This window comes from Hydra viridissima, unplaced genomic scaffold (genome assembly GCF_058129835.1).
Source record: "Hydra viridissima isolate aposymbiotic clone 2 unplaced genomic scaffold, HvirCarnegie_v1 scaffold_10, whole genome shotgun sequence".
In the NCBI taxonomy this organism is placed as follows: domain Eukaryota; kingdom Metazoa; phylum Cnidaria; class Hydrozoa; order Anthoathecata; family Hydridae; genus Hydra; species Hydra viridissima.
Genome location: NW_028324309.1, coordinates 3,589,539 through 3,602,088, shown reverse-complemented (window position 1 = coordinate 3,602,088; position 12,550 = coordinate 3,589,539). Strand labels below are relative to the sequence as shown.

Here is a 12,550-nt window from a genome sequence, read left to right as displayed (position 1 = left end):
CCCTTTTCATGATGCAATCGTCAATAAACATATAAATTTCCATTTGGATTCCATAATGTGACTTAACTAATACAGATTAACTTTTATCTAATAACAATAGAAATAATTGTTCTGGTTTAATTATCTCTCAGAAAAAAATCGAAGGAAGGTTACATAACTTAAGGCTTAGAAAATGATATTATATATATAAAAAAAATGAGTTCACGAGAGTCTTTAAGATCAGGAAATATATGTTCGTAAATGCAGCTACTTGAGGAGAGAGATTGGTACATAGTCGTGCAGACGCTTGAGTTGAAACTTAGTTTTTAATAATTAGAAGAAAAAAACTGATTTTCTGTCGAACTTCGAACCTTATAAGTTTTTTATTTTTCCCAATATATAATCGATGCTCAAGTTTTTAATAGGGCGCAAGAATTGCTTGCACAAAAATTTCATGGAGATTTTAACCATTTTAAAATTAAACCAAAATAATTTCAAGTTTATCTTTTGCTTCTTGAATTATGTTTTTATTTAAAAATAGCAGAAAGCAAAATATTTGCACACACGACTCAACTTTCGTTAATAAGATAAAATGTCCATTCATCCGAATCATTTTACCGATAACAAAAAAGATTAAATCAAGCTTAATGATTATATACTGCTTTAACAAATTACAGTCTTAATTGACAAAAATAATAAGAATACATGATGCTGAACTACAAAGCAACCTTAACATCTTTGAACTTTAGTTTAATAAATAAATGTTGCGAAATACTAACTTACAGTTTTTGAAGATTCAGTTCATGTGTAATGGGGTTGAAATGGGTTTTCAGAGAGCATCAAATAACTTGATATTGGACTGTTCAAAGCTAAGACCCATTGATATCCTGAAATCTGTAAATGGTGATAGTTTCTAACTTTAAATGTTGAAAACAGTGAAAATCTGGGAGCTGAAGAGGGACAATATTAAAGTGCTTTGTTGGGTTGACCTATGAAGTTTGGTGACTGTGAAAAAAGTAGTATGTTCAGTAACAGCAGTAAAAGTCTTAGGCTCAGCAACAAAATGCTACTTAAAATATTCAACTTATCATTTTCTAAACGTAATGAGAGAAGATAACACGTCAGAAGGGGTTAACAAAAAAAAACATTAATGGTCTATAACTGCATATTGAGGATCTATAACTCTATCCTTGTAAATCATGGGTAGATGCACGGGATAAAAATACTAAAGGAGCGTTTGCGTTGAGTATTAGGCGAAAACGATCAGGATATTAGTCAAATTTCTTGTCGTAAATTGCAAATGAACTTACGATAAAAAATACGCTACAGAGAAATATTGCAAACGCCACTTACAGGTTATGACGACAAGGCAGTGGAGGCTCAGTATGTATGTGGGGATAATTTATCCACAAAGCACTTTATATGTGCAAGGACTTTGTATGTGATGGGATCAATTAATATAGCAACAAAAAAACACTAGAATCATATTTGAATATATGAACAACAAGCTTTTCTTTGCTATTGAGTAGAAACAAATTTTTTTTTGCTATCGAGCAAATTAATTTTAATCATATAGATAATAAATTATACTTTCAAAAAAAAGGCATACCTAAGTTTTTTTTTTGATTTTTCACCGCTGCATATTTTTGTTATAAGCAATTTTTTGTTTATTTGATGGATGTAAAAGCCTTAATCACATTTGCTATTACTCAGAAGTGAACTGTAACTGTTTTAATGCATTTAAGTAAATGTGGGTTCAATCGGGTTAATACTTGTGCAGTTTTTTTGCGGCTATTTATAATTATTGCATCTTCATACGTTGATTAGCCTTTTTGCATACAGCCAAGGTAATGTATTCCCTTTTTGCCGCCCACTTGTTCTAACAATTTGTAGACTGTATATAACGTTCTATAAAAGTATTTTCTTAAATGTTAATAAATTCAAATCCGTTTTCTGTTTGTTGTTAGCTTATAATAAGTAGCAGATATATTGACTCCATCCAATAATATAACCAGCAGTGAACTGTCATTGAGTACTGCCGCGAATTTTTTATCAAGCTAAAAAACACAAGTAGTGAAATTCATTTGCCAGCTCAAGACAAATACTTTAAAAACAAATACATAAATAACTCGGCATTACAAGATTTAAAATGAGTGAGACTAATGACCTTATGAAAAGATTTGAACCATGAAAAGATTTCAGCGTTATGAAAGACTAAAGAATAACAACTTAAAGGGTCAAACATTAATGATTTTTGATAAATTAGCTTTAAAAATCAATTTTTAAAGATCTCTCATATATAAAATGCTGCATCAGAAGATTAAAATATTAGCAAGATTCATATTCAAAGCTAAAAGTTTAGAGCTTTGAAAATAATTTAGCGTTAGCATATATTTCCTTTGTAAAAATGTTACAAAGAATATTTTTAACTTTTCAATATAAAAGAAAATTTCAAAAATAACAATTAGATTCTTAAGGTAGTACCCTAAAAAAAGGTGCTGATACCTTTACTGATACCAATTACTATGATAAAGCAAAAAATATTGATGCCATAAAATTAGGATATATTTGCTCTAGAATTTTCCTTCTTTATCTGAAACAAGGCAAAGTATAAAGCAATTACTTTAGTTACTTTATGTAATATACTAAAATAGCTACAGCTAAACGCAATTCGGAATGAAAAAAAAAAACGCTAACTTTGTTATTTTAACATATCAGTGTAAATAAAACATGAAAAATGCTTTTGGAAAGTGCTTGAAAATTATCATATGAAAAGCATTTATAAATATTCTGATTGTTGCTGCAGTAAGAATTGCAATAGTTATTTAATCTATTACGAGTTCAAATTTGTAAGGAGGAAGAATCTATTTAAAATGCAAAAACAAAAACAGTTTTTCTCAAAAGTAAGGCTATTAAAAACTACTTTATTAAAATATATGCGAAGAAACATGTTTGTCATTATGCGAATTTTACGCCCTACGTTTTTATTTTTACTTTGAACTATAAATATATTATAGAAGATTATCATTAAACAAAAAGCGAACATTACCAGTGAAATAGTGCAGGAATCCAATTTTGTGCCATTTTTCATAAAAGTTCAAGGTGTTTAGGTTCACATAGTAGCCAACCAAGACATCTGGAACTGTGGATTTTTAGGGGTTAATTAGTTGATTTCGTTGGCACACAAAACTAAGAAATATAATTAAAACATCAGTCAACATGTTAATATTAATTTTATGACAGGTGCAGTTTCATTGGTAAATAATCATTCTTAAAGATCAAAAATGTTAAAACAAGGAGTTCTATTAACTTTTTAGTTCTATTATCTTTTTGGTGTTGTGATTTACGTGTAAAGATAACAGTACGTTGTTTAAGAGGCTATAAGTTATTTTACATTTTTTATCGGATTAAATTAACGAGTTATTTTTTTCAAGTTATTTTAAGTCCTAATTATAGTTAGTTGATTGATTTAAAAAACCTGTATTTATTTGAATTATATGACGAGTAAACAATTAAATAATACATCAACAATTCATCGTACTTGTTGCTTTGCAGAGCTGTTTCACTTTGGTAAAATGATTGAAGTTACATTAAAACACTAAAAAAAATTTCACAACTTATAATAACTGAGAAAGATTTCCTTTTTTTTTTATTAAAAGAAGACCAACTTTCTTTAAATATAGAGAGCGAAGAAACAATTTTTCAGTAGCCGTATTATTGCTGGTATTTAGCGTTTCGTTTAATCTCATGGAAATAGTTACCAACAACTGATCACTTACTCAGAGGTTAGGTTTACATAATGATAATAAAAATTGATTTGTGTCCAATGTATGAAATGGTTCCTAAAAGTTTTTATGATAACATATTCTTTTCGACTTCTTTAACAATTGGCTTACTTATACTGATATCTAACATATTGTTAATCGTTGGGATACTTAAATCAAGAAAAAGAACAGCAAATGAAAGACTCGTATTATTTTTAGCTTGCAGTGACATAACTGTTGGATTAATTCAAATACCTCTTCGATTAGTTTTCGTTCAAAAATGAATAGAGCTTGGTTGTAGTACTAGGCTTGCGGTCGGGTTTTGGACGGTATTTCCGTTAGCTTTCTCATGCACTACAGTCTTAACAATCTCGGTAGAACGTTTTTTTGTTGTTTTGAAAGACAACAAATGCTGCGGTAGATATTTTAAATGGACCTACTTAATACCGGTCATCATTTTCAACTTCATGTTCTCATGTGCGCTAGGTATTTTGTTTGCGTACGAAATTCACATTGAAGTTTTAGTCATTGTGATCCCCTCATGTTTATGTGCTGTTTTATTGTTTTTACTTGCTTTCAACACGTCACTATTGATTGGAATAAAAAAAAAAATCAGATGTAATAACATTCAAGTTGCAAGAAACTTGAGTATAGAAAAGCAACTTTCTATAACTATGGCGATAATATCATTTTCACTCATGGTAGTATACATTCCTTTGGTGGCTTCCTTTTACTACACTGCAACTTGCTTTCTTAACGAAGATTGGGAGGCTTACCTTTCAAGCGTAAAGTTTATACAATGGGCACTGCTAATATTTGAATCAAACTCAGTATTCAACGCATTAATATATGTGGTTAGAAGTAGCAGAATCTCTAAGATGTATACTTCTTATATTCAAAACATCGTTACAAGTATTTCAAAAAAAATTAACTCAAATACTTTGAATAGAACTTAAAAACAAATGATGGCTTTATCGTTCCGTTATCAATGCTAATTATGAACTCTTAGTTATTAAACATTCTGCAAAGATGTGCTGGCCATTATCAACCTTTGAAAAACATGCTTTTTTAATAGACATAATTTACCGAAGTACTTTTCAAAAGTTGGAGAAGAAGTTGCATCTATTCAAGTTCTCTTGTTCAATAAACAGAACCCATTTGTTTTTGAAAAAGTTAATGATATTATTTGTAAATCTTTTTTTAATACATTGAGAACATTAATCCCAACCTTCTCAAAAACGTTACAAACTGGATAAACGTTTAGAATCTGCCCCTTTTCATACATGGAATTAATAGAGGAAAATGGTTTATGGGGATTATGAAGAGAGATCTATTGAATGATCTCATCCTAAGAATATATTCAGCACACAACTGATCAATAATAAAATTTATTTTATTTTTAATCAGTGGTTTGCTGAATATATCACATAATTAAGATCCCCGTAATACGAAGAATGTAAACTGATGTAGATAACAAAATTCAAATGCTAGTAAGAAGCTCGCGATATGAAGAAGGCAAACATGAAGATTACACGCTCTTTCAAGTTCATTTCCATCTTCATGCTACGATTGCAAGTTTTAGGCTCCATAAAAACATTATTTCAATTATTTACAATGTAAGGTATGTTTCGACAAGACAAAAAGATCTTGTAAGCTTTTAAAATACTAAAAACTACATGATCAAGTTGTGACAAGCACCCTGGTACACTCTATAACTTTCCCAGTTCATAACACGGAGGGTTGATTGAAGTTACAAAATGTCAAAAAAGTATCAACAAAGTTGTTGCTGTTCAATAGCTTGCAGAAATTGATTTTGTTTTCCATTTTCTTGGAGTAATTTTATACTATGAAAAACGTTAATACTGCTTTCAAGTTTTAGATTTGAATTAGAAACTGTTTAGGGTGCAAGGGACTTTAACCGTATTACTGACTTCATCAGTTGCCAAATAGTTTGCTTGGAAATCTTTAGTAAACGAAGTGTAGCAGTCATGCAAGGGGACATTCACCATTGTTGCCACAGGTACGAATGAAAATTGATCGTTAAAAATATTCAAACACAATATACAGTTTACTGCAATATAAAACATTTGTATATACTTATGTTCAATTTAACATCTTCAAAGTCTGGAAATAAAGTTAAGAATTGTTTTTAAAAAAGCTTTTAAATATATTTTTAAATTTCCAAAATAGTTAAATTACTTAATATGACGATATCTCCTAAAATTTAATTATCTAACTTTTTAGTCTAACAGCTTGGTCGGAAAATGAATTGAAAACATTAAACAACAAGCTCATGAAAATGTCAAGATTCCTAAAAGTATTATTAAATATGAATAAATGTTCGTCTTCTAAAATTTGATAAAAGTGCGACTATATTGGGTGAAGAGGAAGAAGTTAGACTAAAAAGAATGGATATTAGATTGTGCATAGTATTAGAGGGTATTTGAATGTGCTTGTTTAGAATTTTCAATTTAACCTAAAATGGAATTCTAAGTTCTAAATGCTGCTGTTAATATTATAAAATAATCTAATATTAATAAAAACTCAAAACGGACCTTCTCACTTCTTAATGATTGAATTACTGATAAGTGGGAACGTCTATTAGATCTCGCCATCCAGACGTTTGTAAGAGAATTCCTCATGTTAATATAAATTCTTGTATCAGAATATTTGCTTTCAGAATCATAACTTTTTTTCCTAGATGATAAAGTTATTTATGGACAGCAAGCCACTTTAGTTTAATGTTAAAATTATAAATATTAGTCAGGTTTTGAATAGATTTCTTAAAAGAAATTTTTATTATTATTTGTTGTAATTACTTTTTTATTATTCTTTATTAAAAGAAATCAAAAACTGATAATTATTTTGATAGCGTGATATTATATTCGATGTTACTTTAATTAAAGGCTTTATTATAAAACAATTAAAAGTGAAAATTTAGTTTTACTTAAATCTACAAATACAGTGGTTACCTATTTTCGCCTTAAATTTATGCGTCATAAGATTACTAATGGATAATATACATTGATAAAAAAAATTAAGAAATAAGAATGCGAAGTAATATAGGAAAAATAAAATTTATTCTGAAATCCTGAGGTTATTATTTAGTGCTATAGTACTACTATCGCAAAACAAAACATAACTAATGTGTTTAACATTGAAACTAACTACAACCCAAAATAAGTCCTGGTTCTTCTTCTGCGGTGTCCCCAAATATGGTATGTATATTGTTGTAAAAATGGTGGTGTATTGACGGTATAAAAGGAATAGAGTTTTAATATTTTTCACCTTTAACTTTGATATTTTTAATAACGTTATAAATTTCTGCTCCAACTCAGTGTGTGTTGTCTTCAGCGTTCTTCCTTTCTTTGCAATATTTACTTGCATGTACTCATCTTCATCAATGTAGTGCTTTATGTAGTACCTTAGCATATTCTGCATTAAAGTCATACGAAATCGTTTAGCAAAATCTAACCGTTAACTATCTTTTGTTTGTGTGGTTCTATTGTTATTTGGAAGGGATGTTAATTCAGGATATACAAAAGCATCAATTACATCACCAGATTTTAATGGGATGTTACTCTAAAATAAATGTTCAATAATATAATAGGCCACAGTGATAAACTTTTTTTCATTTATTATAATATTAAAAGCAATATTACAACAAACCATAAAATAAACTTAAATTTTTACCTGTTGATTTGAAGGCATATTTTAAATGACATCAGGAAGAGTCTTTAGCAGCATTACTACCATCAAAATCATTGCATTTGTTTTGAAATCAGCATAAACCAATTTGACATTTTGACGTTTCAGCGCTAATTTGTGTAACATCATTGTATAGCCTCAAAATATCGTAATTGATACATTTTGCTGTAAGATAACATTAAGATTTTGGCCCATATTTTAAGGAATAAGGTAAAATATTGCATATCATATTTGAATATAAAATGATAAAAACTCATGTTTGAGAAAATTGTTGCTGGTCGTCAATGATTCGCAATAAACCCTTTAATTAAAGCGATCACTTATTTTATCTTTTGCCGAAAAATGGAATCAGCAGTGTTTTTATATAGTGCTTCGCAAATTTTTCATTTATCGAGTATCGGTTAAAGTATTTTTTGTATGAACCAATGACTATCTTAATATCCCACAGCATTTACAATTATTTTAGTTGAATTAAGTTTTAAAACTCAAGTTAATCCAATTAAAGCAAAAAAAAACGCCCATCCATACCTCAGAGATTTAAGAAGAACGAAAAAAGCTCCGTAATTAGCTATAGAAAAACTTCGTGTTCCAGTAAACATTTCACACAATAGCACTTTTTTGTTTCTTGAATAAATGAATTTATGCTTGCTACATTGCATATTGTTAAAAAAACGAAAGAGGAAAGAAGAAAATAGTAAGATCTACGCTGATATAAGGTTGCTTTAGAGAGATTGAATATTTCAATGCAGAAGTAATCAACCAAGTTTTGATTGCTAGACCTAACTTGGCTAATGGTTTAACTGAAACTCAGGTTGATAAGTAAAACATTGGGTTTAGATGGAACTGATCTTGACATTGTATGATTTAAGATATCCATATCAAAGAAGGGTGGAAACACTTTGTAGAAATCTTGCAGAATATTGTCAAGAAGTCATGCAGACAAAAAAGAAACCGTTTTAAAAAATGTCATCAAAACTTTTAAATTTTTTTTGTGAAATCATACCACAACTGAAATGTTTAAAAAAGAGAATTATGTCGAAATGTTTCTCTTGACGGTGCGATAAGTGTTTGGAATCTTTTTAAAAGTGTACTGAGTTTGCATAAGTTAAAAATCATGATCTAAAGGTTTTTGTACTCAGAAAAGATATAAGCGTCTGAGTTGTAATTTGTTTGTTTCTTATACTTTAATCAAATATCGTTTTTCCTATAAATAACCTTGCAATTGGTTTACAAACTAAAATACTTGTTGAAAATTTTTTAGCTGGTTATTAAAAGGTTTTTAAACAAATTGCTAAATATCAAAGATAAAAGCTTACTAGCTTGGACATCTAAATTTTTTTTTGACACGATAAAAGAAGTGAGGAAAAAGAGAATGAAAATTCATCGCTAAACTCTGACTTACTTAAAACTTTACAAATGAAACTCATGATTTCCGGTTAAAAGCACTAATTACTTATACCAATGGTTTAAAAAGAATTTCTTCACAAGCTCTTAACTACCCAGCAGGCAAAAGACGTCTATAGATCATCTAAAACTACTCTAATTTGCATCTTTCGTAGATGCGTATATATTAGACGTATATTATTCATCGAAAAAAGGTCTAATTTCAGTGATTCTATTTTTTTCCAATTGTAGACGCATATTAGATGTATAAACAAGATTAAAACAGATATCTCTTTTCGGTTACATATAGATGCATTTAAAATGTCTTCTATAGATCAGTTGAAGAGAAAGAAGAAATTTTAACTAAAGACAGTCGATTTTACAGAACGATTATTATAAATGACCGCCATTAAAGAAACGTGCATGGCGGAAACTTGTTTCTAGAAAGGAATAAAAATTTATACGTAGCTAAGTTTATACTGACCTATGAAGAACATAAATCATAATGATAATAATTTTGAATGAGTTTTAAATAAATAAAATTACATGCTATTACAAATTACTTGCTAATATAACGACAAAATATTTTCATGGTTTCAGTGCATAACATTTTACTAAAATCACTTCATGATCTGAAAGATAACAACGTTATTCTTAAGTGGATATTTTTGTTTGTAGATTAAAATGTAATTTTAATATAAATGTGTGTTTTTATAAAAATATATGGTGTTTTTAATAACGCCAAAAACTGCCTTAGTGGTTGGCTGTGCACATAACATTTCCATTGAGAAAAATAGTTAAAAAACAAACAGTGAGAGGAAGGAGTTTTTAGAAGTTTGACTAGTGTGATTTATTTGCCTTTTTTTTTTGTCTTGAAATAAAAACATTTCTATCTAGATACAATTATGCCCTTTACAAAAAGTTCATACCAACAGTGACGTCGCAGATTCAAAAGGAATAAAAGAAATTACTAGAATCCTCATTTGTATCTTAAGACAGTATACTTAATGTTGGAATCTTAGGAGGAGATAGTATGAGAATGAAAGGACATTTGAGGAATATTCTAACTATGTTGAGTATTTGTTTTCTGACAATGAATACTCTGATAACCATGAGCTTAATGAGTACGAACTTAGCTCAACTTTGAAGAAAAGTTTGTCTGGATGTTTTAGCAATTGACCAGGTTTAAGTATAGTATAATTAGTTAAACAAATCTCTTTGATAGCCAAAATTTTTCAGGAGGAAAGATCAAGAATTGCTCTTAAGCCACACCCTAAGAAAAGTAAGAGGAAGTTATCAATAATTGTATGTAATAAAGCAGAGTAGTATGTTACTTTTTAGTTTTTTATCTGTTAAAGTAAGGTTCTCTTTTGCACCTGAATTTTTATTTTCATTTTAGCCTTTTTAACTGATAATTTGCATGCATTAAGTTATTTTGTAGATACAATATTGAAAAGTAGTTTATTTACAGTCCAGACTATTTTTATTAGGATTCCAGTCTGCATCTTTTGCCGCTGTCTGATTCTATGCAAGAAGTTACCACTGATATAAAAAGTAAGTTTTTTAAAAATGTTATGCCAACTACTGGGAGTGAATAAAATAACAAATGATATGTTTTTTTGGGGTTTGATTTAATTCATTCCTTTCTTTTGCATTTGTATAATGTTGGTGGTCAGTGATGTATCTAGATGTTATTTAGGCACACAGGTAAAAAGAATTTCAACTTTTATTTTGAGGACCTTTTTAAAAAAAAAAAAAAAAAAAAAAAAAAAAAAAAAAAAAAAAAAAAACAGTCAGCGCACAGCTTTATGGATATTTGTAAAAAAAATCATTTTTCCAAAAAACAATATTTGCAGAAAAAAAAGGTCCTTGATTTTTGAATTTGAGAATCAGTGCCCAAATACTTTGAATGCTGTCAGAACAGTCTACATCACCCTCTAAATAGAACTTATATATGAATTATGTTTATTTTAACTAATTTGATCTGGAGTTATGGCAGAATATTTTGGGTACCCAAACCGGTATACCAGTGTCAAAATCAGCCTGGATATGTCAGTAGGGGGTATGTACCCAAACATTGTTAGGATCAATTAATAAACAACTAATAGGATATTTTTGCTATTTGGTTTCATGAGCTAAATAATAACCTTGAGGTGACTTCTGACCTTTATTCACAAATACACAATTATTTATAGAAGTAGAACATCTTATTCTCAAAGAGCTGGCTGAAATAAAACTTATTTTAAAGAGCTCATTGAAGTAAAGTTTCATGCAACTGGGGTGAAGTTGCTAGAATCAGTTGACCAATTGGTAGCACCTAATAATTATCAAAAGGACAAATCAGAATATAATAACTTTATATGATCTAATTATCTTGTTTTTGTCTGGGTTATTTGAAGGTTCAGGATTAACTCTATATGTTGTATATTTTAGCTTGATAGTTTGAAAATAGTTGGTGGCAGAAAGCCAAGAGAACATGTTTTCATGATCATGAGAAGGTAAATGACAATTCCAATCTTATTTCAGTTAATCAGAAATTTAACTAAATAGCAGTAAAAAACAAATAATTTTGACCATTTGACTAACAATTACTTGTAACTTGAAAATAATAAAATTTTTGAGTAATTTACTGTAAGTATTTAAACTAGTATCTACATGCAAAAGTAATTTTGTTCGGAGTTTAAATTTAATGATTACAAAATTTTACAATTTATTGTTCATTCAAATAGTTTTTTTCATGTATTCAAATATGTCATTTCATTTACATATTCAAATATATATATCAGTTTGTTGTAAAAATATCTATCAGGTCAATTTCCAATCAGCTACAATATAAATTAAATCGAAAAGGTTATGGGGAAAAATAAGTCTTGAAAACCTTGTAAATATCTGGAGTGTTTTACGAGGTATAGTTTTAATGTGTATATAACTGCTCTTTGAATTAAAAATGTACTCTTTAGCTCATTTTTGTGCCATACTAGTATTTTTGTCTCCATCACCTTTCTTTATCTATACCAAAGTAAATTATGTTGAATATTTTAAAATTTTTTCGTTTTGACAGATTCCTGTGAATACAATGTTGAATCAATAAAAGATCTAGAAAAATGTTTTTGCAAATGCTCCTGCTCGTAATCAGAAAAAAAAAGTCTTTACAGGTAAATTGGTGATGCATAATTGTTAAAATCAATAAAATTATATTTTCAAATGAACTATTATTATTATATATTACATCTTCTTCAGATAATTGAAGATGAAGAGGTTAATAAATAGAAAAAAACAGCTTAATAAGGTTACTTTGTTCCAGAAAGACGTGTTATATCTCATATCTTTAATGTTTTTATAAAATTTGGCAACAAGTCGAGTGAAAGTTTATATATGTTTCATGTAAACAGATTTTTTTAATCATTCTACATGTCTTTTAAAGCATTAGTGCATTTATTTACATGCTGTTATATTATATTTTAGATACCGATGCCGAGGAACAGCGAGTTGGCGGACTCAGTAAAGAATTATAGTTTTCTTATTGTAAACATTTGTTTTATAATCTTGGTAAATAAATTTCAACAACTTGAACTTAATTGTTTCTTTACTTGTGTAATTTTTTAAAGACTTTAATCTTAACTCAGTCGGCGAAAGATATCTAAACTGCATCTAATATGCATCTGAAAACTAGTCTAAAAGAGGTCTGAAATCACGTCGTGAATGAACGCTAAATA

At 28.7% G+C, this 12,550-nt stretch overlaps 1 long non-coding RNA gene across 4 annotated transcripts; it reads left to right on the top strand.

The window, feature by feature from the left end:
• Positions 1–8,971: 8,971 nt before the first annotated feature.
• Positions 8,972–12,407, top strand: LOC149882668 (uncharacterized). Of its 4 annotated transcripts, none has more exons than XR_016456640.1 (6): positions 8,972–10,116; positions 10,325–10,388; positions 11,268–11,332; positions 11,644–11,740; positions 11,896–11,989; positions 12,300–12,407. It is a non-coding gene; the product is annotated as an uncharacterized LOC149882668 (long non-coding RNA). The 4 variants fall into 4 exon arrangements; XR_016456639.1 differs by adding an exon at positions 12,075–12,218 and having other exon boundaries at positions 8,972–10,388; XR_016456637.1 differs by having other exon boundaries at positions 8,972–10,388.
• Positions 12,408–12,550: the final 143 nt, after the last annotated feature.